This window comes from Artibeus jamaicensis, unplaced genomic scaffold (genome assembly GCF_021234435.1).
Source record: "Artibeus jamaicensis isolate MK-2021 breed Jamaican fruit bat unplaced genomic scaffold, CSHL_Jam_final contig_327, whole genome shotgun sequence".
NCBI lineage: Eukaryota > Metazoa > Chordata > Mammalia > Chiroptera > Phyllostomidae > Artibeus > Artibeus jamaicensis.
Genome location: NW_026521772.1, coordinates 418,375 through 445,749, shown reverse-complemented (window position 1 = coordinate 445,749; position 27,375 = coordinate 418,375). Strand labels below are relative to the sequence as shown.

Here is a 27,375-nt window from a genome sequence, read left to right as displayed (position 1 = left end):
ATAAATTTGAAATTTTCCATAATGAAAAGTTAAAAGAAAACATACCTGCATTACACTTATTTAAAGAGAAAAATTGATCACACAGTAGAAAAGAGATTCCAAAAATGAGTGCCCACAACAAAGACTCAAATGAGGAACAAAAGAAATGCAGTAATAAAGAAAACTGCAAGTATTCATTCAACGAATATTTGCTGAATGCAAAGGCCTCTGTCTTGTTGACAGAGGGCAACAAGAAGCATGGTCCTGCTTAAATCTAATACAGGAAAGAGATGTAGCAAAACAAAATAAACAGAAATAAATACAACAACACAGAAGAAAAATATATAAACATGTAAATTTTAGAAACAATCATTTTTTTTAATCTCCCAAAGGGAGTTCCTCGGGATTCTGTCCCGGGCCTCCTCTACTATGCCTTAGTCTCAAATAGTACATTTAAACCTAGACATCGCTCCCCACTTTTATAACCACAGGTCAAGCTGCCTACAGACATCTACAGTGTTTCACTCGCAGATATCTAATCTCCAACTATGTCCCTTTTTTTTTTTTTAAGATTGTCAGACTTTTCTTTTCTGGCATATTATGCTTTATTATTTCAAGAAAGGTAAAAACACAACTGAAATGTAAAAAAAAGATGTGCACAGTGTATGGAGAAGGTGCTGTGAGTGATCAAAGGTGTCAAAAGTGGTTTGCAAAGTTTTTGTGGTTTTTTTTTCATTGTTCAATTAAATGTGAGAGGTGGGGGTGGGAAGGACAGGGGAGAGTAATGGGGGAAAGTGGAGACAACTGTAATCGAACTATTTTCTTTCCCCAAAACTCTGTTCCTCCTTTAATCTCTCTAGGTGAAGCTGCCCAAGAATCAGTGACTCCTTCTCTCCCCCAAGTCTGATATATCACCAAGTCCTTTTGATTTCACCTCACAAAAACTTCCCAAATACATCTGCCCACTCCTCTCCAGGCTCCCTACTTTTACCCCAGTTCACTTACCTGGATAATTCTAAGGGTTGTCTACACGGGCCTCCTGACTACGGCCTTACTTCTGACATCCCACACACTGAGGCCAAAATAATCTCTAGAACAAAAATCTGATGCCACATTCTTAGGAGAGAGCCCCATCTTCTTAAATGACCTCTAAGGCCCAGCATGATGTGCCCCTGCTTGTCCTCACAGCCTCACTGTGAGCACCACTGTCCAACCCACACTGGGCTTCCTCTTTTCTCCAGACTGGCTATGTTCTTCCCTACCTTGAGCCTTCATACCTGCTACCCTCCGCACTCCCGCATCAATTTCCCTGGCTGACTCCGACTCCATCTCAGCTCAGACATCATCTCACTCCTGAATAAGGTGCCTCTCCTCAGAGTTACCACCGCAGCTCACAGGGCCCTGTCACTGCACCTGTCACCGAGCCCTGCACTCACCGACACCCCACTGAATGACTAACTCCATGAGGGCAAGGTCTCTGTCTGTTCACTTCTGTGAACACCAAAGGCCTTGACTGAGTATGTTAAGTCAATCAACAATGACAACAAAATTGACCTTCACCTTCCTATGACTCATCTTCAGTTGGATTCCAAATTTCATATTATATTTTTCAAACCAAAAAGTCACGACATCTTCTTCTGTGGAAAGATTATTTCTTCTTTAAGACACAGAAAGTTGCTGGAATTTCTTACAAATGTCATTTTATTTTCACTGCAAATATGAAACTTATAAAAAGTCCCAGTTTTGAAAGCAGAGTAGCTACAATCCTATTTCCCCTTTCCCCATTACTCCAATTTCCTTGGCCTTTCAAACACGGTACTGAGTTTGCTACAAGGAAAACACCTCTCCAGATACAGTATAAGGGTATTTCATTCAGAAATGCCACTGTTTTTTAAGATTGGTAGCTTAACAAATCATTCTTCTACCTAATGTAAACAGGCAGCATTCAATATTATCCTGTTTTTTTATTAAACAATAATATTCCTAAATTACTCTTGCCAAACACTGAAACATATTTCTTTTTAGCATCACCCAAATATTATTCCTGAAGGAAAACTGGACTGTAAAAATAATTCTCCCAGCTAAATAAATCCTGTTTTTTTTAAAGTTAATGGAATTAAAAACAGTAATTAAAACTATTTGTGAAGCAGAATGTCCCAACATTTCTCAATAACATTCAACTATAACCAAATGTGTCATAATTAGAGTTGTCAGACAAAACACAAGTACCTAGTTTAAACCTGAATTCAGACAAACAATAGTTTTTAGTATAAGTATGTCCCAAACGCTGTATTTTTATTTGCTAAATCTGGCAGCCATAATTACACTAAAAAAATTATCACAGATACTAAAACCTGATTTATACATTTTTCATTATAAAAGTTACTTAAATTTAGAAAATCCAGAAAGCAAAAATGTCCATAATCCTATCGCACTAAAACAATCAGCATTTCAGTGCGTTCTTCATAGTTTTCTTAAATAACTTAAATGGTTATATTCACCCTTCCTTAGACATAGGCATATTTATGGTAATACAGTCTTTGTAACTACTTCCATGTTACAAAATGGTTCTCAGAAAAGATGTATTACATCTTAAAATCTCCTATTGTTGGAAATTCAAGTAGCTTCCAATATACTGCTACAATAAATAATATGCTCTGAATATTCTCCTACATAGACCTGTTTTTATCTTTTCCTTTTTTTTTCTGTAGTTATTTCTTTAGGATGGTCTCAGAAGTGAAATTACTAAATCAAAGGTTTATTAAAAGGTTATAAACAGTCTAACAATTCAAAATATATACTGCCAAATTACAATTCACTAGCAATATTTATACATGCCTGCCTTGCTAAAATCTAACCAGTATCACATCTTACTATTTTCAAAAATTTTGAAACAGATACAAAAATCTATTTCATTTTGCTTTAAAAATATTGTTTTGAATACCGATGAGATCTCACATTCTTCTATGAGTTGCTTATAGGCTATATTTCCTCTGCTACCAACTGTCTGCTTATTTCCTTTATCCATTCAGAATGTTTTTTAGGGGCCAAATATATAGTGACAGAAGGTGATCTGACTTTGGTGGTGGGTACACAATGCAACATACAGATCGTGTAGCACAGAAATGTACAATTGAAATCTACGTGGACCTATCAGCCAATGTCACCCCAATAGATTTAATGTTAAAGAAAAAAATGTTTTTGTTCATTACAATAATGAAGTTCTCAAGTGAAGAAAGAAAGGGCCAACTGTCTAAAATTCTAGTCACATGGGCCAAACAAAAAACATAGTTTATATCTACAATTCCCACTGCCTTTCAGGAATTACTACAAACATTACTTTTTATATAAACTCTCATTTTACTTATATGAATATTATCTCAAGTTTTATTTCATATAAATCATAACACTCATAATTAAAAATAATTTAAAAGCTGATACAATTCAATTTCCTGATATTTAGAGTAAATGCCAAAAAGATCAATTCAATCCAATACCTGGATATGTCAAAGAAATTTATCTTACTTAATCTGGTCATCAGAACAGAAATCCAGTTGCAGATCTAAGCTCTTCAATAATCTAGGCACACCAAGAAACTTGATTCTGTAATCACAGCTGACTCTCCAATGATGTCAGTAACTCTGCAAATATAAATATGCACAACTGGTTTCCAGAGAAGACAGAGTAAGAAACTAATTAAGTAGCCAAGCACATATTCATCATCATTGTTTGAACAGAACTCAAAGCTCACACTGAGGTCTTTAAATGACAGGGATTTTCAAGATAACCTAATTCAATCTCTTTTGTCTTCCATCCCCTCACCCATTTTGCAAAGGAATAAACCAAGGGATAATATATAGTGAATTAATTTTTTTCCAGAAAGACTTGAAGTTAATTAGGGGCAATAATTTCTGCCTCATTCTGTAATTAACATAGTTTTGAGTGCTTTATTCAAAGCACTAGAGATAACAAAAGTGAAGAAAAGTTTAATTCCTTGCTCTCAAGGAGCTTACCAGCACCTGGGAGAGAGGAAAGCAGGGAAGGAGGGAGGGAGGGAAGGAAGGGAAGGAGGGAAGAAAAAAGGGAGGAAGGAAGGAAGCAAATAAGCAAACAAGGTGGCACAGTAAGCCTAGAGGAAGGACTGAGGGACCACTTCAGATTGGATGGCTTGGAAAAAATTCAGAAAAAATGAAGAAAGCTCAGATCTGAATAACAAGTAAGCAACAAAAAAATCTTAGCAGAAAGCTTTCTGATTAGAAATTCTCATATATAAAAGTATTAATCAAGCTACAGCTTTTACATTTGTTTAAAAGATATTATAAATTTAGTAATGATATGGCAATAGATTTTTTCAAGTGGTACACAAACTAAGATAAAATACTGTCATAGGAAAATATCTAAATCATGACGATTTAACTTAATCTACTTTGGAATGATATATAGAATAATTAACCAACTTTTCCATGAATCACATTCAAAAGTATCAAAGTATCAAAATTGACACTTTAAGATTTATAGATAATAAATCCTTAGAAGTTATTAGTGAAGGAATTATGACAAGATAATTCTAATATTTTCAAATAAGATGGAAGATTAACATTAGTCAAAACCTTCAGTTTCCAACTTTTCTATTAATTTTTCACACCAGCACATACCATAGCCTAAGATTTTTTCCCAGCAAAACTATCTTTAAACAAATGATAGTAGGGATATTGGGCTCAGAGACTAAGTTTGTTTCAATCAATAATTCTGCTCTTTTTAAAAATCAGTTATTTTTAAGACATGTGTATATTACTTTCCCTACTACAGTCAAGTTCCTGAAACACTCGGTTTATTTCTTAGCCATCTTTACATTCCTCCACAGCACCCAGCACAGTGCCTCACAAAACAGCAGACACGTAATAAAATGGCAGATCCCACCAGCAAGAGCAGCAATAGAGATCTCAACACATTATCACAATTCAACAGACCACAAGCCTTGAATGAATTGGACTCAGTTCAATGAAAAAAATTATTCTCTTATCCAGTGAGTAGTTTAGTATTGTAATAACTAAAAAAAAAAACCACCATCCATCTGGTTCGTCAGGTTCTAAGCCAGCATGTGGATGCTATGCCACATCTGACCCAATCTGGTTCCACCTGTAAGCCTTCACTTACAGCGACAGGCCCTCCCCATCCGCGCCTTTCATTTGAGGTGGAGAGCACTGGTTCTCTGCCATCATTTCCCACGTCATCCAATTCTCCCCCACCCTATTTCTTGGTTTGCTGCTGCCAATTAAAGTCACTAATAAATAAGTAATACTGAGTATTCTGGCTCGGTAACAGAGCTGAGAACACCAACCATGTATGGAGCACCTTCTATGTCCCACACACCCATTTTAATTCTTAAATTTCAGCCTTGAGAAATTATTACCATGTTTTTCAGACTATAAGATGCACTTCCCCCTCTAAATTTGGGAGGAAATGGGGGTGCATCTTATAGTCCAAATGTAGCTTAGCTGGCTTGCTGGGGGTGGGGGGATGGCGGTAGCCTATGTCATTTACATTATTAAATATTTGACCACATTTTTTGCCTCAAAAAATTTTTCCTATTTTCTTCCTCTAAAGCCTGGGTGCATCTTATGGTCTGAAAAAATTGGTACTTTCATTTTACAGACATATATAAACCCAAAAGTGAGATTACTTAAGTAAGGTCACAGAGCTAGTAACCCTCTCAGTTTCAAGGTCCTTTCCTCCCCAACAAGTAGATCAATAACAATCCCTTCAAAAAAGGCCAAGATCATGGCAATAAGAGGCACAGCCAACAACACAAGTAAATAAGATCAGAAAGCAGCAAGTCCAAAAAAAGAAACTACACTCTTTCCACCTAATGAAACCACTGCCATCATAACACGTGTAAGGGCTGGAGAAAGTTTTTCAGGCTGGTAGTCCAATTTGCAGAACAAATAATTTGCTACCATCTTGCTCAAAGACTACATTTTTATATACTAGTTATTCATTTTAAAAGATTTCATTTAATAAGCTTATTGATAGAGAGACAGATATAATTCAATTCTAACATAATTTACAAACTCACTTAAAAAGTATGACTGAGCCCTGGCTGGTATGGCTCAGTGGACTGAGCACCAGGAGCAGCCTGTGAACCCAGAGGTCGCAGGTTTGATTCTTAGTCAGGGCACGTGCCTGGTTTGTGGGCCAGGTCCCCAGTTGGGGGTGTGCAAGAGACAACCAATCAATAGATCTCTGACACATTGCTGTGAATGAAACCAACTGTATAAAGCAGCCTAAAGCTATAATGCTCCATACAATAAAAATGACCTTTTACACCCATACTAATATTAACTTTCTCCTGAAAGTACACACTCAGGAAATCTAAATTTAAGGAAAATTCATAAGAAAAGTATTATGAACAAGCATGTGTCAATCTACTATTTTAAGCTGTTTTACCCACCATACTTTCAAAAGCATCTTTATCTATTAGGGGAGAAAAGCAAAAATATGTAACTACATTTTTCCCACATTTGTTCAATCTACATGCAAAAAACCTGACAATGAATGGTGCCTGTTGATAATCCCAACTAAAGAAAATGCTATTTTGGGTCCATCACCCTATTCTAAGGTATCGGAATAGAAGAAAAGTCACCTATTATGAAAACTCATATATTCTTAATGTTGGAAGGATCTCAGAGATCACCTAATGTTATTTACATACACTCCTCACTGTAGAAAGAATTCAGGTGGCCAGAAATCTTCCAACCCACTTGTAATCAATAGATCACTACCTTTCTGCCTCCCTTTGTCCTTCACTCAAGGATCCTCTGGACCCACACAAAATGTGTCTCTACTTTGCAGATGATAGCCTTTCAAATAGTCATGTTTGACTTCTTTTATGTCATTAGTGATTACAAAGTAATATATGCTTATCTAGTTCAAAGATTCCTTTGGCTTCTCCAAAACTATTCAGTGAGCCCTGACTGGTGTTGCTTAGTTGCTTGGGCATCATCCCACAAAGAGAAAGGCTGCCGGTTCAATTCCAGTTAGGGTTTGATTCCAAGTCAGGGCTCACAGGAGAGGAAACTGATAGATATTTCTCTCTCACTTCAGTGTTTCCCTCTCTTTCTCCCTCCCTCCCTGTCTCTAAAAATAAATTTAAAATAAAATAAACTATCCAATAAAATGAAAACACCAGGCACACTTATAGCTATTCTTTTGTAAACCTAACCTTTTTTATCCTCATCAACAACCTATGAAACAGGCAAGGCAAGTATCACCATCCCCATGTAAAGAATCATCAATACAGCCCTGGCTGTTGTAGCTCAGTGGATTGAGAACAGGCCTGTGAAGCAAAGGGTCGCTGATTCAGTTCCAGGTCAGTCAGGGCGCATGCCTGGGTTGTGGGCCAGGTCCCTGGTGGGGGACACATGAGAGGCAGCCACACATTGATGTTTCTCTCCCATTCTTTCTCTTTCCCTTCCCCTCTCTCTAAAAATAAATAAATAAAATACTTTTAAAAAGAATCATCAATAGAGAGGAGTTGGGAGTTACTATAGACAGATTTAGGAGCAAAGGAGACCTGCCTCTTAAGAGCTATGTGACCTTAAGCAACTGACTGAACTTCTTCAAGCCTGTCTCCTCATCTGTAAACTGGAACTATCATAACAGCACCTACCTCATACAGTTATTGTGAAGATTGACTAGATAACGCACATTATCTGATAACTAACCCATATAAATGCTCAGTGAATGTTGTTTATTATTATTATTCAAAAAGAAAAAACTGTGGCAAGTCCCTTATTCTCTCTGAACCTCACAGCAGCACCAGATCAGTAAGGTCTTCAACTCTACCTCCACTGTCTTCCACGAAACCAGAAATGTCCCTAGTGATTTGCGGCTTCACGACTATTTTTCTTCCTACATACCTCGCCCCCAATCACCCTGTGGCCAAAGTTTCTAAAATGTACTATTGTAATCCTCTTCCAAATGAAAGTCTCAAAAGCACAAAATTGCTGAAGTCTTCTTAGAAAGGTGAATTCTCAGTGAAACATAATAAAGTTCCACTATGATTCACAGGCAAACACGAGATCTATAAGCAAAATAGGAAATATCATTCATTGCTAAACAAACTGGCTTCCCTAACCTACTGTTACTATATTATCTTTTAAAAACTTTCTGATATCTTCGAATGGAGGAGACTGCTATTTTTATTGTTTATGAAACCAAGTGCAACAGGAGAAACCTGTTTCATCTATCAAAATTGACAATGGTGACAAGAAATATAAAATTCAGGCCAGAATTTAAAAAGGAAAAAAAAGACCCTAGAGGCCAAGACTCATTAAGCTGCATAACTCTTGCATAAAATTTTTATAGGTTTACTAGTCTTGGTATATAAGTGATCCTAGGATTTGAACTGTAATACTTAATTTCATTTTCCCATTAACTACCAGGAAGCTTGCGTTAGTGTTACAGTTGGTTCTAGACTACAGAGGGGGGAAAATGGATGGAGGAAAGAAGATACTAACTAAATTACAATTCAGTACCAACTTGATAGGCAGTGATACATCTGTGTAACACGAAAAGACTAGAACGAAGGCAAATCAAAACATCAGTCCAAACATGGCTATTAACAGCAGGCCAGATATGAGACAAAGATTTAAAATGAAAAAATACAGTCGAGACAAAAGAGGTTTGTGGAAATAATAAGTGAATGAGATACAACAGCAAACAGCTACTGAAATAACATTACTCTAAAACAACCTAATAAACCATATTGTTGGCAATATGCATAAAGCCCCTTTAATGGCTGACTTTTCACTAAAGTATAATCTATTCAAAGTGTCATACCGAGATAAATTTACTACAGAGAAACAAACTACTGGAGGACATACTTAATCACCACTTCAACAACCACCTGCATTTACATAATGCTCTTAACAGAGGGCCTCAAGATGACAAATACATCCCAAAACTAGTGCTTCACGTCTCTAAAAACTTAAAAACGGAAAACCATGGGTTTGCATTTTCCTTAAAAATAGTGTTCATTATTTGCATCCTCTGTAGGGAAAGTCTGTTTTTTTTTTTTAAGATTTTATTTTTTATTTATATCTGGAGAAAGAGGAAGGGAAGGAGAGGAACATCAATGTGTGGCTGCCTCTTGTGTGCTCCCAAGTGGGGACTTGGCCTGCAACCCAGGCATGTGCCCTGACTGGGAACTGAACCAGTGGCACTTTGGTTCGCAGCCCATGCTCAATCCACTGAGCTACGCCAGCCAGCGCAGGGAAAGTCTGATTTTAAAGTCCTCCGATTCTGATTACTGCTGTAATGGGGGGAGAATCTGAGAGCGTTACATGGGGAGGGCAGAGCCTGCGAAGTCCCTCCCTGGCACATGAATAAATGCTGCACTTGCCTTTTAATGTGTACCCCTTTCTTGGAAATTGGTCACCCACAAAAAATCCCTTTGGGTTTGCATTACTGACATATTTGTGACTGATCACGTGATAGCCTTCACAGAGCTAGACACTTGTTTTTAGACATTTGCCAGATAAATTATATTTTCACCAAAAATTTCAACAACTATGGGTAGGGTTGTCTGTGAGTGTGTGTGTGTGTGTGTGTGTGTGTGTGTGTGTGCATGCAAATATACACATATGTATCTTCAGAAAATGTATGCATAGTTTAGGCTGTATACATCAACATCACATTTTGTATCACACAAAAAAAAGATGGTAGAAAATTTGGAAGGATTCTAATAAACTCAATTCATAAAGCCTAACACATCTCCAAACACACACACAATAAATTTTTTTTTCAAAAACCTCTGTGCTGACATGATTAGCCAGTCCATTCAACTGGTATGAGGTATCAGGAAGCTGCATCTGAGCCTTTACCATGTACCAGGCTGTGCTATCTCGTGGGGCAGTTCTGCTGAAACCTCTTTAAGTGACAGGACAATATATATGTTGATACTTTACATACCAGTAGCTTAAATAAATGAACACAGTATGGCCAAGTCACAAGTCATACACATCTTGGAACCAAAGCTCATCCGGCAAATTCTTTGCCAACCATTCAGAAGTCGCCCAGCTTTCTTTTACCAACCAAACAGCTATTTATTATAGCAACTTTATTACCAAGATTACCAAAATTTTCCACACACTTCCAACCGTTTCTGTGTGTGTTGTTACCTGGACAACAGTCTAAAAGGGCTTTTACCTTTACAGAACTAGTGGGTCAAAGAGAAGCAAAGCTTCTCCAATCTGACTGTGCGTCATTTTCATTAGAAACAGTAAGTGTGAAATCATCACCAGATAGAAAACCTTGGGAACTGCCACCAGTGCATCAATTTGATTAACAGACACAACTTATTGTCATTTATCTTCATTTCTGGGCACCTAATGCCACTGTGGAATGAGGCAAGCTCCATCTGGACTTCAAAACATCCTCAGTCACGCAGGCCATCACACACATAATTGCTGAAATCCAAGTAACTTCTTCGAGGGAAAAAAACCTATCAACCTGCACAGCTGGCTGTGATGTGAAACCCCAGCCTGCTGCCCTAAATTCTGAGAGCTCGTCAGCTCAGCTGTGGACCTGTATGAACGGCCTTTCTGCATGAACCAGACCTGCCTCCAAAAATCAAGACCAAGCCATTGAGAAATCATGCTTTAGAGGATGTTTCGAAAAGACTTTCAGAACTGCTTCCTGCTCTTCTATAGCCAATTTGAGGCTATTTGGCAAAACAAAAAAATAATGGTATCTCCTTAGAGAAAATATTTTCCCCTCTGCAATAGTTTTAGGATTGGTAGGCTTAAGGTTGTTTTCCGGACACATACTTTTCCCTTCAGCTTTTACTCTAAGGATAGATACCTAAGTGCTCTCTGGGTCATATTCTACCCAGGAGCACAGCCTATAAATGTATTTAATGTGAAGAAGTACTGGTGTCTCCAGAAACAGAAATGAGAGAGAAACTGAAAAGCAGAAAGGAAAACTGGCATTCAAGGCTCTTCACCATCTGGTGCTGACTCTTTCTTGCCTAGCTTTTTCCCTCTATGACTTTGATGGCCCTGGCCCAGAAAGGCCATTCCCTCTATGTTTATTTCAACATGTCCAAATCCTACTCATTCTCCAAAGCATGGCTTAAAAGTCTCCTTTTGCCTTATCCTTCAACTAAAAGTAATCTCTCCCTCCTCTCTCTAAATTCTTGTAGTAACTTATCAATTATTTCTTTACCACATTTTACTTTCTCCCTTACATTATCTTTGCTTCCATATTTAATCCCCCACTTGAACACAAAGGCCTCAAGGTCAAAGTTCATACCTCACGTATCTCTACTCCAAGAGCTTAACACAATGTCTTGCACATGTGAGACCGTCCAACTGAGCTATATGAACAGCTTGGGTTAAGAGAGAAGTCCAGTATAACAACTCCAGGTCAGGAGTCCAGAGACCTGGCTTTGCTAATAACTACCTATATGACCTTGAACTTCAGTATTTTAGTATGTACACCTGCGAAGGGAAGAGGTGGACTAAACCACTGTGAGCTGTAGGCCATAAAACCAATTTGGAGGTCAAAACCCAGGTTTTTAAAAAATAAAATGACATAGGAAGTCTCAAAGCGTGCAGCAGGCAGCGTAGTGTTTAACACTGGCTATCCAGAGTGGGGAAATCCCTGAATCGTACCACTTGCTGATCCCCCCATGTGAATACTGCCACTGTGGCCGATTTCCAGCTACCACCATGATGTCACTGTACGTGGAGCTAAGTGAGAAGGGAAATGCATACATTTGTCTTGCAAACCACTATGATGAGCCAGCTCTAGCAAGGTCCTGAAAAGACTAAGTATTGTCTCCCCAAACTTTTTCTTTAAACTTCGTGTGCCTGTGCTGAATCAGGGTACATGTATTTCTTACTGTGTCACAGTCAAACCAATTTAATAACTGTTCAGCTAAACAATCACCTAGTCTCTCCCACAGGTACTACACAATGCCATAAATTTTACTCTTGGTTACATATATAATCTCTTCACAACCACAATTTGTATTTCTCAGCAAAAATGACAGTAACAAATGCCTACTGGTATCACCAGAGGTAAATTACAGGGAGTAGCAATATGGCTTAGGAGGTATCAGCAAAGGACCAAGGTTCTCAGTGGTCGTTCAGCCCCACACACTTGAGGGGTACAACATATCCCCACAAGTAGCAATGGCTCATTTAGCAAAGGATTGGGAGAAGAGGAGAAAAGGAAGAGGCAATCTACAGTATGAAAAAAAATCCATGTGTTGTGATATCTGTACCATGACTCCACCCCTCTGAGGACCTGGGTATAGAGAACACCAATACTGTAAAAAGGTAAGTTTCCATACCTGGCATCTCCCAGCCAAATTCCCCAGCTTGCATCCCTCCGTGAGACCTCCAATACTGAGAATTCCCTGCTGGAATTAAGTTTTTGCCATGGACTAGAAACATGTGGTACTTCTTGAATTTAGAATAGGCAATGGAAAAAACACCACAGCAAACAGTTGTTAGACTTTATATTCAGTTTTTTATTCAAAAAAAATTCTTTCTTATTTTCATCTTATTTAAGCTTACTAAACTGGGAAAAGAGAGGGGAAGTTTCCTGAATATATTTTTGGCTGTACTATGTCTATCACAACAACACAATCTGTAACCAGATTTTCCATCAGTGTTGATAAAGAATTGTGTTTTCTATTTTAAGGCTATTTAGAAAACAAGACATTGCAGAATTTCAAATATACTAATCTTAACCCAACTCTAACTCCAAATCAACTGAATATATGCCTAGAAGTTTCCCAGAAAAAATCCCCAAAATTTACACCAAAAAATCCCCCCAAAATGTCAAAAAGGAGTCAGCATGAGCACAAACTTGCTATAACCAAACAATTTTGACATCCCACCTGCTAAATGAGTACAATATGAAAGTAAATGAAGTGTGAAAAGGAGAATGCTGAGATACAAGTTCTGCTTAATTCCATTAACTCTTCCTCATTGGGGTCCACTGACCACAAAGTGAAAATTATTCCCCACTCTGAAAAGCCAAGAGTCAAATCAAGTCTCCGTGCTCAGAATACTAAACCTCTCCTTAAACATTGAGTATGTTCTACCATAACTCAAGCTTGAGTCTGTACTTTCTCTGCCTCCGTTCTCCATCCCCATGGAGCACTTCAAGTGCTCACAAAAATGTCTATGAGAATTCTGAGGTGTCTTCACAGCCAGGGGCTTGGTCAGCCTTGGGCTGCTAGTCATCCCCAGACCCAGAACCTGACACATTTATATAAGGAATGAGCTACACACATGTAGCAATTCATTAAAACTTGTGGGAGATAATGAAAAAGTGCTGAGCCTGGGAACCCCATAGGCTACAATAACTACTTCATTCTCCAAACACCCTCTTCTCCAGCCATAATCATTCCCACAAAAGTTCAAGACACTGGTAGGCTAAAATGCAGACCCTCAATACAAGAAATTTTTGCTTTACTCTCTCAAAATTAATCTCTAGAAGCTTGGCTATCTCCCACTCATACTATTTTTTACTTGGCACAACCAAATTCCTTCTTTTGACTACTCCAAAGAGAGAAATGCTGTATCATCTGAGTTCAAATAAACAGACAGTAATTAATCGAGTTTAAATATGCGTTAAGGCAAAAAAAATTAAGCACAAGCTTTCAGAAGCCATAAATTTAGAATTAGTGGGCTGATAAACATGAAAACTCCTGTTTCATATGCCTAATAAAATTCTGCCATTCAAATTTAAAAAAAACATAATAACTTTTAGAGTGAAAAGAAAATTATATGAATCAAGAAACAAGCAGCAGAGGAATAAAAATTCTCAGACTACCACAGTTATAATTCATAAGAATTGGCATCAAGTAACTCAGGCGCCAAAAAAACATCATAAATTTATAGTCACATGTTATTTTTATTTCACTTAGTTATTTTTCAAGTACAGTTTTCTGTCTATTTCTCCCATCCCAGCCCACCCCACCCATGCTCCCCACCTCCCTCCCATTTCCACCCCCCTTAGTTCTTGTCCCTGTGTATAGTCACATGTTTTTAGGTTGGTTGGTGTATTCACTGCATGTGTGAATGGTGCTGGGACCCCCTACCTGTTTCCAGCTTTCTAGAACACAAAATAGGTTATACAATATGTTCACTTACAGCCACTGCCCAACTACATCCAATTCTCCCCCCTGGCTTATTTACAGATAATATACGAGCACATTTTTGAACTGATTTAATACGGACACCAGTCTAACTTGGCGTCTCAACCAACTCCCCAAGCAGGCGAGCATCCAATACAATTTGACGGTAACATATACGTGAAATTCATCGTGTCTTTCTCCTTTGCAATTTCATCATCAGTTTCATAGGGGACACTCAGTTGAGCAACTGACTCACAGGCCAGTTCTTCAGGGCTGGCAAACTTGCGAGCCAATATTTTCCATGTTCAAAATCCAATGCCTATTTGACCACAAGCAAACTTCAAGTTTGTATCTTCTGATGTCATAGCACTGGGTACCTACAGAAATGCAGCAGAAACCCAACATAACCACGAGAACGAGAAAAGTCAGAAAGTTTTCACGAAGCTGTGTTTTTAGAATTGTAACAAACAACCACGTACCTCCCACCAGGTACAAGAAAATTTAGGTGCACTGAACACCCAGGCCTGGAAATCAGTTTCCAAACACTCAGCGCTGAAATCTGTCAAGCGAGCAAAAGTTCTCCCTACCATTGGTGTGCATGATGAGGCAGGCGGTTCCCTTCACGTTACACCACTGACCACCTCAATTTTGGTACGTTTTCTGAGATGAGACTATCTGAGAGGCACAAGGGGCACACACCAGCACCGGGAGCACCGCCCTGGCAGCAGCAGCCCGGGTGCCCCTCGTTGGCCTGGCCGGGGCCCCCTCCCGCTGACACACTGCCGCCCAGCCCTGCGCCGCGGGCGACCGGTGCGAAGTATCAACCCGCCTCAGAAACTTTGACTCAGCCATCGGGACTCAGCACCCACAATCTGGACGGGGGCTGCCGAGGCCAGGAGGTCAACTTCGAACCGGGCATTCCTTGCAGGTAGGGATCTGCCCGGGACGCAGCCCATCCCAGACTGCAAAACCACAAGCATCCACCGCCGGAGCCGGGCGAAGTGCGGGCGGGGACAGGGGGAGTGCGAGGGCGAGACCCGGTCCCGAACGGAACCCCGAGTGCCGGCGAGCACACACCCGAACCACCGGACGCGGGGGTGCTGGGGCTGCGACCCCGGCAGCGGCCACGGCGGGGGCGGCGGCGATGTCAGGAGGGCACGGCTCGGGCCGAGCGCCCCCGTCGCCACGCCGCCCCCAGGTGAGGGGCGCCGACCCCGCCGCCCGGGCCGCGAGGCGCCGCCACCCGGGAGAACCTCGGGGTCAGGGCGGCGTTCGACAGTCCCGAGCGCGCCCCATGCCCTCCTCCCGCGGTCCTCTCGCGCCGCGTCCCGGCCCGGCCCCCTCCGCGACCCTCCTCCCCCGGCTCTGCCCGGGCGCCAACACCCCCGCCCGGCACGCCGCTCCCGGCCGGCCGCCCGCCCGCCCCAGCAGGCCGCCCTCGCCTCACCTCCTCACGTCGCCGCGGGCAGGGCCGCAACAACTCCGCCAGGCGCCCGCGTCTCCGCCGCCGCCGGCGCTGTGCGGCCGGGCCGGTCCCGTTCACTCCGCGGCCGCCAGAGCCCAGGCTGGGCGGAGGGAGCGGGGCGGAGGGAGCGGAGAGGGAGGGGAGGAGGGCGCTGGCAGGAAGAGGCGAGGGAGGGGCGGGCCGAGCGGGGAGGCGCGCCGGGGACGCGCACGTCAGGGCCCGTCAGGGCCCCTCGGCGCGCGTGCGCGCTCCTGAGGGCGGCGGCGCGCACGGCCCGGCCGAGCCGCGGACGGGCTGGTGCCTGGGCTAGGGGACCAGCGGAGTCTCGGTTGATAGACTGGGGACCCGGACGGGGGCGTTGGGGGCGACTGTTTTCTTCCTTACAAAGCTGGTGTCCCTGCTTCCAGCAATGCTCTGTCCTCCTCAGGGGCCTCATCTTAAAGAATACAGACTCTTTTTCTGTGCCTCTTTCACGGTGTCGTGGGCTTGGGAAACGCTCTGTCGTTGGTGGGTTCGGCGGGGCTCAGGGGAGAGGGAAGAGGGAAATAGTCTGCGGGGAGTGAACAGGAGAGCGCTCAGCGCTGCTTGGTATGTATAAAAAGAAAAGGTGCCCTTGTTTACACCTCCTTATCCTTTGGGGCAATAAATTGAGGCATACAGAGTAGGTAGAGATCAAATAATCCAACTCTTTCCCTCTACAAATATTGTACTGATTAAGCCTTGAACTGTGTGGACTTCCTCCTTCTTAGATACTGCAGCCAGAAAGAACCTGTACATTTTCCCGATTTCCTTAGCACTTTGTTTCTGTAAGTTTGTGGCGCCTAATACTCAACCTCATCCGGGTCAATCTGTGCAATAGTTTATCCCACTAGAGAATCCTCGAGAACCTGCGTCATTCATTTTTGTATCTTCCCCGAAGCCTAGCACAGTGCCCGACTCATAGGAAGGACTCCATAAATGTTACTGCAGGAACGAGTGGAGATATGCAGCAAGACTTAATTAAGTATGCGTCTAACGATTTAAGCTCTGCAATGACTCCTGTAGTTTAAAAGTCTCCCTTCTGTCCCACTTCAATTCCCCCGCACTCATTTGCCCACCTAGATGCAAAAGCTACCCTGAGAAATAAATGTTTGTCCACAGGCGCTTTCTCTCAGGTTCTGTTTCCTCATTTAAATGTCTACAGGATGAATGGAGTGTGGCAATTACCTTGGGCCTTTTATTAGCCTCTGTATCTCAAGCATACACCTAGCTCTAGGCCTGACTCAAATTCTGGCAGTTAGATATTTAATGAAGTTAGGGTTAGAATAACTCAAGTACCCCATGATTTCCTGAGGCAGTATCTATTAATAAATCAACCAACAAGCGGTACTGAGGCTCTACTGAATAAAGAGCTGGTAAAGTTACTCTGGGTACCACGAGGAAGTCCCCACATGAGAAAGCTGTAGTTTCTGCCTTCTGATATCTTCTAACTACAGAGAAGCTTTTTGACAAAAAGGGCAACACTATGGTGATTAGCTGCACTCAGTAAAAAACTTAGCCAAAATAAAAATAAATATTTTAAATGGTGAGTCCAAAATAAATAGTGTTCCACAAATTCAGTTCCTCATGTCTCTGACAGCAATAATAACGGCCACCATTAGCTGTTTAATTCTTCCATTAAAGTGGAGCATAACATCTAAGTCACAATTAAAGGGTCAATCCATGTGCCAGCTTGTTACAAGGGAAAGAAAAACTTTGTCCTGTGGCCCCAAGTCACACCTCTAATCACCAGGGGTCATTCAGTAAAACTGAACTGTTTCTCACAACAGAACCTAGATAAGAGATGTCACAAGAGAACCTAGATGGCAGCAAGTCACCAGAGAACCCAGATAAGAGAGGGTGAAGGTGATTTTAGTGCAAACATCCTCACCACAAGAAACACAATTCCACGTACATGCCAAAGAATTAAAAACAACGTTCTTCACACAAAGTGCGCTGCTCACTTTTCTCCCCACCATGGCTACCTTTGCATTAAAAACATCCCTGCAGCCCAGGTCCACGAAAGGACTTAAGTTCTCACTTTGGGGGGAGGGTGTTATAAAATACTCTCGCATGACTCATACCAAGACAGAAACCGGTGGCCTAAGTCCAGATCTAACCCACAAACATATTTGTTTAAGCACCTGCATGGTGCTTGTAAAAGTTATGTCAGAAGGTCTTGCATGCATTCCAAGCTGCTCTTTACACAACATGGAAAACTTGGTAACAGTGGGCTTAGGTTTTCACCTGGTGACAATCACCTGTAGGATGCGCACTCTCTCCCCACAGTTTCTCTAGTCCCCATTGTACCATACACTGTCCTGTTTCCCTTGTGTAGGTCTACAATTCCTGATTTAAAATATCATAAATGTAACAACACTGGGGAAATTGAAACACTGAACAAAAATGGAAGACTGTAAATTATGGTATTTACTGGGTGGAATATTATAATGCCTTTTAACAGACATTACTAGTTGACTCCCCAGCATGTGTTTCTATTTCTCTGAATTATGAGGCAGCAGTTGATGTACCAACATCCAAACCTGTAAAGAATTTTTATAAGAATTTATTTGAGACAAACATGCAACAGTTGTCAGGAAGTAAGATTGCAGATGCTCTGGAGAATAAAAGTTTTACAATGTCTTTAATGCACTTGCAATGAAGGAAGGAGTGTAGAAAGATTTCATGAAGGTGGGAGAAAGCAAGGGATTAGATGGTTATAAGATAGTCAAACTTACCAAAAAAACCCAAAAAGGATAGTCAAGTTTATGTGGCATTTCAAAGGTGTGTCAACATGCACAAGAAGGACAGGGCTGGCTTAAAAACCTGTCACTAAAGAAGTTATAGGCCTGGGGCATGACAACCCACCATGACCTGCCCACTGGGAATTTACGATTAGATCACCATGAGGTTACTTTCCATAAAACCCCATTTTTGGTCACACAGCAAATGACTCAAATGGGCACAGGTCCCAACTGATGTACGTAGTCAGCCTAATCTCGTTCTCACCTAACTCTGAGTATTCATGAACAGACACTAAGGCGGGTGTAAATTGGTCCAGTCATAAGGACAGCCAGACCTTGTGTTTGTTGGGAGAAGAAATGTGCTCCCCCACTTCCTCTGGCTGGTGTAGTGGGTGGATGTGGGTCGTATAGTTACTGCAGCCACTTTGCCACTATGAGGGAAGCCAGTCTGGGGATAAAGCTGACACACGATGGCGGAGTTTAAACCCAGTTTGAAGCCCACCCCTTCCTCTGAATTTAGTGAGTTCCCCAAGCCAATAAATTTTCTTGGCTATTTAAGGAAGTTTGAAATTGGCTTTTTATGATTTTCAACCAATGCTAAATTTTTCACCTTATGTTACAAAAGAAAAAGCTGTAGTTACATTATCTAACTTTTCTAAAAATATGTTTTCAATGGAATGAATAGGTAACAACCTACTTGGTAAAATTTTAGTGGATCTTGAACTTGACTACCCCCAAAAATCCTTTCTTGATTAGGTTACCTGAGAATACATTGCTACACTTTTTTTTTTAATTTTGAATTAAATTTTGTGCCCTATTTAAATGAACTTTCCCTGAAATGAGTGCTTCATGACTCTAATCAATAATATTGTATAAATGAGTTTGATTTTTTTTAAACAGGGAAGATTGGAAAAAAGATACTGGGGATCCCGGGAATCAGAGGAGGGAAGGAATCACACAGGGAACAAAGAGGAGTCTAGACAAAGAAAGTAAACTTTTCTATTTCACAATTTTATGTAGGGCTGAAATTCAGAGTAATTCAGGCAAATCATACCGCTCCTTTATGACCAGCCGAATCTGTATCACAATCACTCTTTCAAGACTGCGTAAGAACAAAATCAAACAATATGTATATAGGGATGAGAAAGTTTCCTAGTAGTAGGAAGATGGTAGTTGCAGCATTGAACTGGGCTGTGGGCTCCTTGAACTTGAGGCCTTCAGTGGCCCCGAGTGTGGTCCTACAGGCTGTGGCCAGCAGCTCAAGGGTGAGTAGACCTGTAAAAGCCTCAGCTTTAGCAAGTGCAGTGAAGAGCTGGAACGTCTCAAGCTGCTTCTGCTGGAGCTCAACTCCTACCAACCACAGGGACCAAACTGACCAAACAGCAGCTCATTCTGGCCTGTGGCATACTGGAGATCTGGGCCCAGTGGAGTTTCCTATGCAAGGATGTCTCCTCCTCCCAGCGCTACATGGCCCAGCTCAAATGCTGCTACTTCAATTACGGGGAGCAGCTCCCTGAGTCAGCAGCATACATGCACCAGCTCTTGGGCCTTAACCTCCTCTTCCTGCTGTCTCAGGACTGGGTGGCTGAGTTCCACAGCAAGCTGGAGCGGCTGTCTGCCAAGGACATACAGACCGATGTATGCATCAAGCATCCTGTGTCCCTTGAGCAATACCTAATGGAGGGCAGCTACAACAAGGCATTCCTGGCCAAAGGCAACATCCCTGCCGAGAGCTATACCTTCTTCATCGGCAACCTGCTGGACACTATCAGAAATGAGATTGCTGGATGCATCAGGAAGGCCTATGAGAAAATTCTCTTCACAGAGGCCACCTGGGTCCTCTTCTTCAACACACCCAAAAAGATGACAGACTATACCAAGAAGTGAGGGTGAGTCCTACGCCTCAACAACTACTGCAGCTTTGCCAGCCAGCAGCAGAAGCCAGAAGATACTACCATCCCCTCCACAGAGCTAGCCAAACAGGTCGTGGAGTATGTTCAGTGGCTGGAGATGACCATCTGAGCCCAGCAGGCACTGGGGTGGAGCAGGGCTTGCATTAGTGAAAGCAGTTGTAGTACAGGGTTTCCTCCAATAAAGTTGGATGGACATACTGGAAGAAAAAAGAAAAAGAAAAGAAAGTTTCCTAGGAGTAGAAGAGGCAGGCAGAGCCGTAAATGTCTCTCTGAAGACGACTAGCCAATGTCCTACTTTTGTACTTTGATAAGAAATGAAAAGGATACCTACTAAAACTGTTTTTCCCACCCCTTGTGGCAGGTGTCTGAAATGCATCTCACCACCAGTCCCCTTTGGTTTGGGGCAGTGATCCACTTTACTGCACATCATAAATCACATCGGACGTTTATAAAACATGCAGACCTGCATGCTCAACACCCGAGAGATTCACTAACTCTGGGATGGCACCCAGGACTTGTTTTATTTTAACCTTTTTATTACAAAAGTGTTTAAGCCCATAAAAAGCAGAGAAAATAGCATGAGTCCTCATGTGCCAGTCCCTCAGCTTGAACAGTCCTCAGTGTGTGGCCACTCCCCTCTTCCCCATGTGTATTTCAGTCTCCAGTATCCAGTTCCAGGACCCACTGGGCTTGAGCAGATCATTGGCCTCAGCTCCCTCCACTGCCCCGTTTTGTGTTTTCCTTTTTCTAGGACCTGATATATTGCCCTTTCTTGCTTTCAAAATACTGAGATTGGCAGCATCTGTTTTTCCATTCTCTAGGTATCATCTAAGCACTTACAGATTCTGGGAAAGGTAGAAAGTCTTCCTGTGTCAGCCTTGTTCCCCAGGTTAATATGAATCAGATTAATTTTTAAACAGTATCTTCAAAAAACGGTTGAAAGGAGCTCCTTGTTAGCAATGTAAAGAAACTGTTGAAAAGGAAGTCTATTTTGGGACAATACAAAGAAACTCCGTAGCTGAAGAGGGAGTCTGCCTCCAGTAGAGATGATGTAGACCATTTTAGCAGAGTTGTTGCTCCTGAGACATTCCCTCCACCAGGCACACAACCATAACCTTGGCAGTGGCCCCAAGTTCCCTTGAAGTACTTGCCACAGGGCTAGAATTTAGACTTTGGACATATAAGAAATATTCCTTAAATACATATGTTTTGCAGAAAAAAAAGACTTCAAAAATGACAAATACTTGCAGAGTAAAGCCAGGAAAATTACCACCATTCCTTCAGAGTCAAAGGAAATTCATGCCCTTCCCCTCCCACAAGACATTTTTTTCGTCCCTTTTCCCTTTGCCACATTAAAAAAAACCCTGCAAATTAGAAAGAAAAAAAAAGATTTGTATCTAAGTTCTATGACAGTCTACCTAACGTAAAAATAATTGTGAATTATTAAATGACACCGTTGCTTTAGAATATATTAAAAGATTCCTAACACTTCCTCTAACATTTTTCCACATTCAGGAAGATGCTTATGACTCTGTAATTCTTCTATTTGATGACGATACACATATATATCATTGCTAATCATTTCAAACTTCACATCAAAATTTAGGTTTGAGGATTATTTTTAGTAAAAAGTGTGCCCTGTGATTATATGTTCATAATATCTTATTTTATTAGGTAGATGGTGAGTAAATGAATGTCTGTTGTGCTATTCTCCATGCTATTTGGTATACATAATTTTTAATTGAATTCCATCATCACTTTGTGCCTTATCTTGGATATACACCCTTCAGTCTCTTTTTCTAAAATTAATACCTCACTCTTCTGTGCCCCCACAATACCTAATACATAGATTTTTTAGAGCAGCTATACCAATTGCTTACACTTAAAATTTCTTGTGACAATCTCCATTATTTTTTAGTTCTTTAAAGACAAAAAGCATGTCTTTTTCCCCCAGTCCTAAACATTCTGTAAATGTTTGTTGTATAAATGATGGAATGAATAATACATTCACAAATTTTAGAATTACTGAGATGGTTCTCTTGTCAATGAAATAGTGAACTTTAATATAACAAATTACTGAGTTTCCTGATAACTAATCATAAATTAGTCTTTCTCTGCTTGCAAGGGACAAAAATGTTATCTACAAAGAGAAAGCAAGCTTTTAAAGACAATAATACCTATATACAGCAATCATCTTCTTTAATAACTCTAATGTATTAGCAATGAGTGTTGACCTAGCCATCATAGTCGAAGAAATGTATTTCCGTCTCTATGCCAGTGACTCCTAAAAGCTTGCTTCTACATTCGTTTTCTCATCCCATCTTAGTAACAGAACCCAAATTTGTTCAGTTGAGAATAACTCCTGCCCCCCACCCCATTGCAGTCATGCATTCTGGCAAAAGAAAAATAACAGAAATTTTCTTCAAGGAGAAGGAATGGGCCCTTCTTTCTTCCCTCTCAATACCTGGAACGTTGATAGGGTGGGGGAACCTAGCGACCATCTGACCCAGGGTACAAGAGGGCCCCACAGGAATGGAGGAGAGATGACTGTGCGGAACCTCCGACCCACCTGAAATTTCAACTTCCAGACTTCTTTTATAGAGAATGAAACCTCATACGTTTAGTCTATTATTATGTATTATTTTTGGTTTTACTCACTGTAGCCAAACCTAATTCTAACCATTGCTCTTACCCTTAAACCTCATTTTAGGGTCATGCTCCTTCTTAGTGGATGCATGTGATGTTGGAGTAGAGAATTATACCAATTCCATAACAATGTAATCCCCTTAAAATTTAAATTCTTTATCTGGACCCATCATACCTAAAAGAATAGATGATACAGGAAAGCTGTACAAGAATTGCAGTCACTGTTTTATCTTGATCACTGTAGTTAACAGGTATGTTTTGGTGCAACCATCTTTTTACTGAAAGTAGAGTTTGAATATTCTACATTCATTTATTTCAGGACTCTGCTGTAGCGACAGGTGAATGAACCTAATACAGGAACGGCAAAATTTTATTTTATACATTTGGGCTTGCAGTGCTTATTTCCCTCCAAGACTCGTTCCTACAAGGTCTGAAAGGCTTCTTACCAACTATCCAGTGGAAAGTCTGTGTATTTGTTACAATGAGCTGGTGTCAAAACCTAACTGTTCTTAGAAATTAATTCAGAAGGGTGAGTCTCCCCTCCCCCACCCCGCCCCAAGACATAAAGTTCAGCTACTTTCATGACTTTTCTGCTCACTTATTCTTACAATCACTTTAAATCACAAAGTTCAGCCTCCATAGGACATTTAGAAAGGAAAGCCTTGGAGAAAAGGCAGGTGGTCGGCCGTCTCTCTCTTTCCTGCTGACTTCCTCCTCCACTCAGTAGCTGCTGTTCTTAGAGTCTCTGGTTGGAGCACAGGGAGGACATAGGGCAAAGCCGGCAGGAAGGTCTTGCCTGTCTGGGACTGGCAGATGTTTAAAGCTGACCCTTTGTCTTGCGGGAGCTTGTGTGAGTTCCTCTGAGGCTCCCGTGCCACTGAAGCTGCAACTCCTCCAACAACTCCTGTGACTCGGCCGTGTCTCCCTGGCTGCCACTTCTCCCGTAGCCTCAGATTTTTTTTATATCCACACCATGTGGTTTTTTTCTATTAAAACTCATCAGATAGCTCAAGCAGTTCCCTTGGGGTGGTGTCAGGAAGATCTCTGGACTGGCTCTTTTCCCCTTTTGTGGTCTGGGGGATGCATTACACATCCTTTGTCCTGACAAACCCTGGTCCCAGGATCTCTGGGTAAATCCTGTCTAATAACAGGAACCTGCCAGGCCCTCTAGATTTTCTTGGGTGGAGAGTCCGACATCAGCCCTTTATACCCCATCTTTCCCGTCCTTGTTCCCTGCATGATCCTGTAAGAATGCCCACTCACTGGGCCAGAGGTGAAGGAGCAAGCAACCTCACGCCCTTCACCCCAGTGAGGGGGGTGTAAGATCCGCAGCACAGCTTTCTCTAAAGAACACTCTTCACAAATGCCGTCTCCCTTTCCACTCCCTGACCCTTGTGGTTTTCAAGAACCATCTAACCGGTGAAAATTCGTCTGAAATTTCTGCTTAGTGATCTGGTACTTCACTCCGAAAAATCATACCTGTTAGGTTGGAGTGCTTCTGTAGGAAATTCCGATGCACCCTCTGTAACCTTTGTTACAGTGTCAGGATTCAAACAGCCAAGGCTTTTCAGAGACATGTTTAACCAGGAGAAAATTAGCGCAGTTTTCCAGTACATTATGCTTTAAAAACTAAAGTCCTTATTAGGACAATAGCAATACTAGCCGGTACTAATAAACACAAAGTAGCTACTTTTTTAGAATTTTATTTAGATAAAATTGAGTACTCTTTTTTCTGTCCGGCAGCTGAGCTGCATTTTTGGATTAATGACATTTCTTGTAAGCTGTCCAGCAAAATCAATAGAAGTCTTGATGAGCTCGAACATAGGTAAGTGAATGTATTTCTCCAAAGAAAATATGAAGCATATGGTCCGACATCTGATTTGGCAACAGGACGGATATTTGAAATCGGGACTTTCCAGAGGAAGGGAGCATATGGTCACTCTGGGCGTAAGTGGGCAGCTTGGGAGAAGGCTCAAAGGCGGGAGAGGACTGAGCCAGAGAAAGCATGACCGAGCGCGCTGAGACTCAGCGATTGTCTAATGTCATCAGCACTGACTGCAGAGCGTTAAAAATAGCGCTGAGATAGAAAAGCCAGCCCAGAGGCCCTGAAGAGTTTCCTGCCCACTCGCCTCTCTCTGGTGTGACTGATACTAACAGCCTTCAGCAACAGCCCAGCAGGTAGGCTGCAGAAGTGGGTGAGGATGGACTTTGAGGTAATAGCAGACAGGAGGGGCAGCAAAGCTGCTGCAGAGGCACGGATTGACTTCCTCTAAACTCCCAGCTTGTGGCAAACACCAGCATTGAAACGATTTCATTCGATAGTGCCTGTGTTCCTCAAATAGAAGAGAAAACCAAAACATGTGTTTTTCTTTTTTAAAAAGGGAGATAATATTTTTAACCGAAAGAGAAAACCAATTACAATGAGCGCATTCTGGTACTATCTGCTGGACTTCTTTTTTTTTTTTTTTTAGATTTTATTTATTTATTTTTAGAGGGGAAGGGAAGGAGAGAGGGAGAGAAATATCAATGTACGGTTGCCTCTCGTGCGTCCCCTGCTGGAAACTGGCCTGCAACCCAGGCATGTGCCCTGACTGGGAATCGAACCGCAATCCTTTGCTTCAGAGGCCTGAGCTCAATCCACTGAGCTACACCAGCCAGGGCTGGACTTCTTTCTATACAAAGTATAAATTCCTAAACAACTATAGTTAAAATAAGGAGTACAATATTAGCATGAGACTTCATGGGGTAAACAGAAATAAATTGTTAAAGTCAGGGGACTTCTTGAGGAAGGACATGTTGAGGTTGAACATCAGAAACCAGCCCTGGCTGGTGTAGCTCAGTGGATTGAGTGCGGGCCTGTGAACCACACGATCACGGTTCGATTCCCAGTCAGGGCACATGCCTGGGTTGCAGGCCGGTTCCCTGCAGGCCAGTTCCCAGCAGGGGACGCACGAAAGGCAACCATACATTGATGTTTCTCTCCCTCTCTCCTTCCCCCCCTTCCCCTCTAAAGATAAATAAATAATAAAATATTAAAAAAAAAAAAAAGAAACCTATTCAGGGAGGTAGTCATTTGTAAAGGCCAAGTAGCCAGGTGATAGTGACAAATCAGATAATGGCAGCGCTGGAGGTGTGCAGCGCTGGAGGTGTGGGGTGAGAGTTCAGAGTCCGAGCTGGCTGCCCAGCACTGGAAAATGCAGGATTCGGTGGTTAATCTCCTATATCCACAGTAAAGACAGTGGGCACTTGATGGAGACAGATAATCCAAAAAAGAACTACAAAGCTAAAAAACAGATCTCAGTGTTTAGCCTCACTAGTAATCAATAGAACCACGAGCTATCTCTTCGTTTATCGACTTAAAGATGAAATGAAAGGAAAACAAGAACAAAAAAAGCAAGATAAGTCAATAAAGATGAAAAAGAATGACGATTCTCAGTGTTGTTGACAGTGGAAGTACTCAGTTTCATGGATGACCAGCAGGAGAATAAGAGACAATTTTCTGGGAAGCAATTTGGAAAAACATAACAAAAGTCTCAAAAATGAGCATAGCTTCAGGTGTAAAAATTCTACTTCTAATATTTACTTTTGGATAATCACAAAAATGTCAAGGACATATATAGCATTTGAATAGTGTCATTTATAAAAGCTGAAAATGTCTAAAAGTCCACTGATGATAGGTTATGATCTCTATACATTGTGAGAGTCTGACTCTTTTAAAATGATACCTTCTGTGCATATACATGAGAAGAAACTTTCAATACTAATAATAAAGCAGGTTCTGCAATAGTAGGTATAGTGTGACCCCAAATTTTTAAAAAACCCTATAGATACAGACATGCATGCTTACAAAAAAGAACACCAAAATGCTCACAGTGGCTGAATTATGGGTGCTTATTGCTATTCGTCTTCTTGTCTCTTCCATTTTCATTAGTAAAGGTGTGCTACTCACATAATGATGTTCTAATAACCATTATGTGAACAGGAATATCCTCACTGAAGGTCTTCTCTCCAAAGAACGAAAGATCAAAATGCAGTAGTATGAGGATGTCATGAAGGTGAAGCTGAATGGCAGGTGTGTATGCTCAGAAGGATGTCTAACTATCAGAGAAACAACGCAGGATTTTTTACATATGCTCCAAAAATGAAAGGGTGGGGTGAGGTGCCATTTCCTTTGAAAAAAATTTTTTTTACTTTAAAATCCTTCATCTGTAGAAAAATAAGCATTTGCAAATTTTAGGAGGGTGGGATGGGATGGGGAAATTTGAAGATGTTCTGGTAGCAACTTTACTTTTAAGTGATTTATATTCTCTCGATGTTTGTTTACCTCATTATCAGGAGGAAACGGTTCATGAGAGTCTCAACTATCAGAAATATCTCAGGCTTTTAAAATTACAGTTAGAATAATCATTATAATGCTTTGCAGCATCTCTCATAAAATTAAAAGGTTTCACTAAC

General features: G+C 41.3%; 1 protein-coding gene and 1 pseudogene across 5 annotated transcripts in view; one reads left to right on the top strand and one right to left on the bottom strand.

Moving 5' to 3' along the window:
- The window catches only part of RABGAP1L (RAB GTPase activating protein 1 like), a 425,645-nt gene extending 409,893 nt beyond the window's left edge, over positions 1-15,752 (bottom strand). For 2 of the 5 annotated variants that reach the window (XM_037145558.2, XM_037145559.2), the window contains exons 1-2: positions 15,582-15,752; positions 3,505-3,620 (exon numbers count right to left, since the gene is read on the bottom strand). The gene's annotated coding sequence lies outside the window, so the exon portion shown is untranslated. The remainder of the gene's footprint in view (positions 1-3,504; positions 3,621-15,581) is intronic. The other 3 variants (XM_037145560.2, XM_037145557.2, XM_037145563.2) reach the window with 2 other exon arrangements.
- Positions 15,753-19,509: 3,757 nt separating this feature from the next.
- On the top strand, positions 19,510-20,383 carry LOC119049516 (26S proteasome non-ATPase regulatory subunit 8-like; annotated as a pseudogene).
- Positions 20,384-27,375: the final 6,992 nt, after the last annotated feature.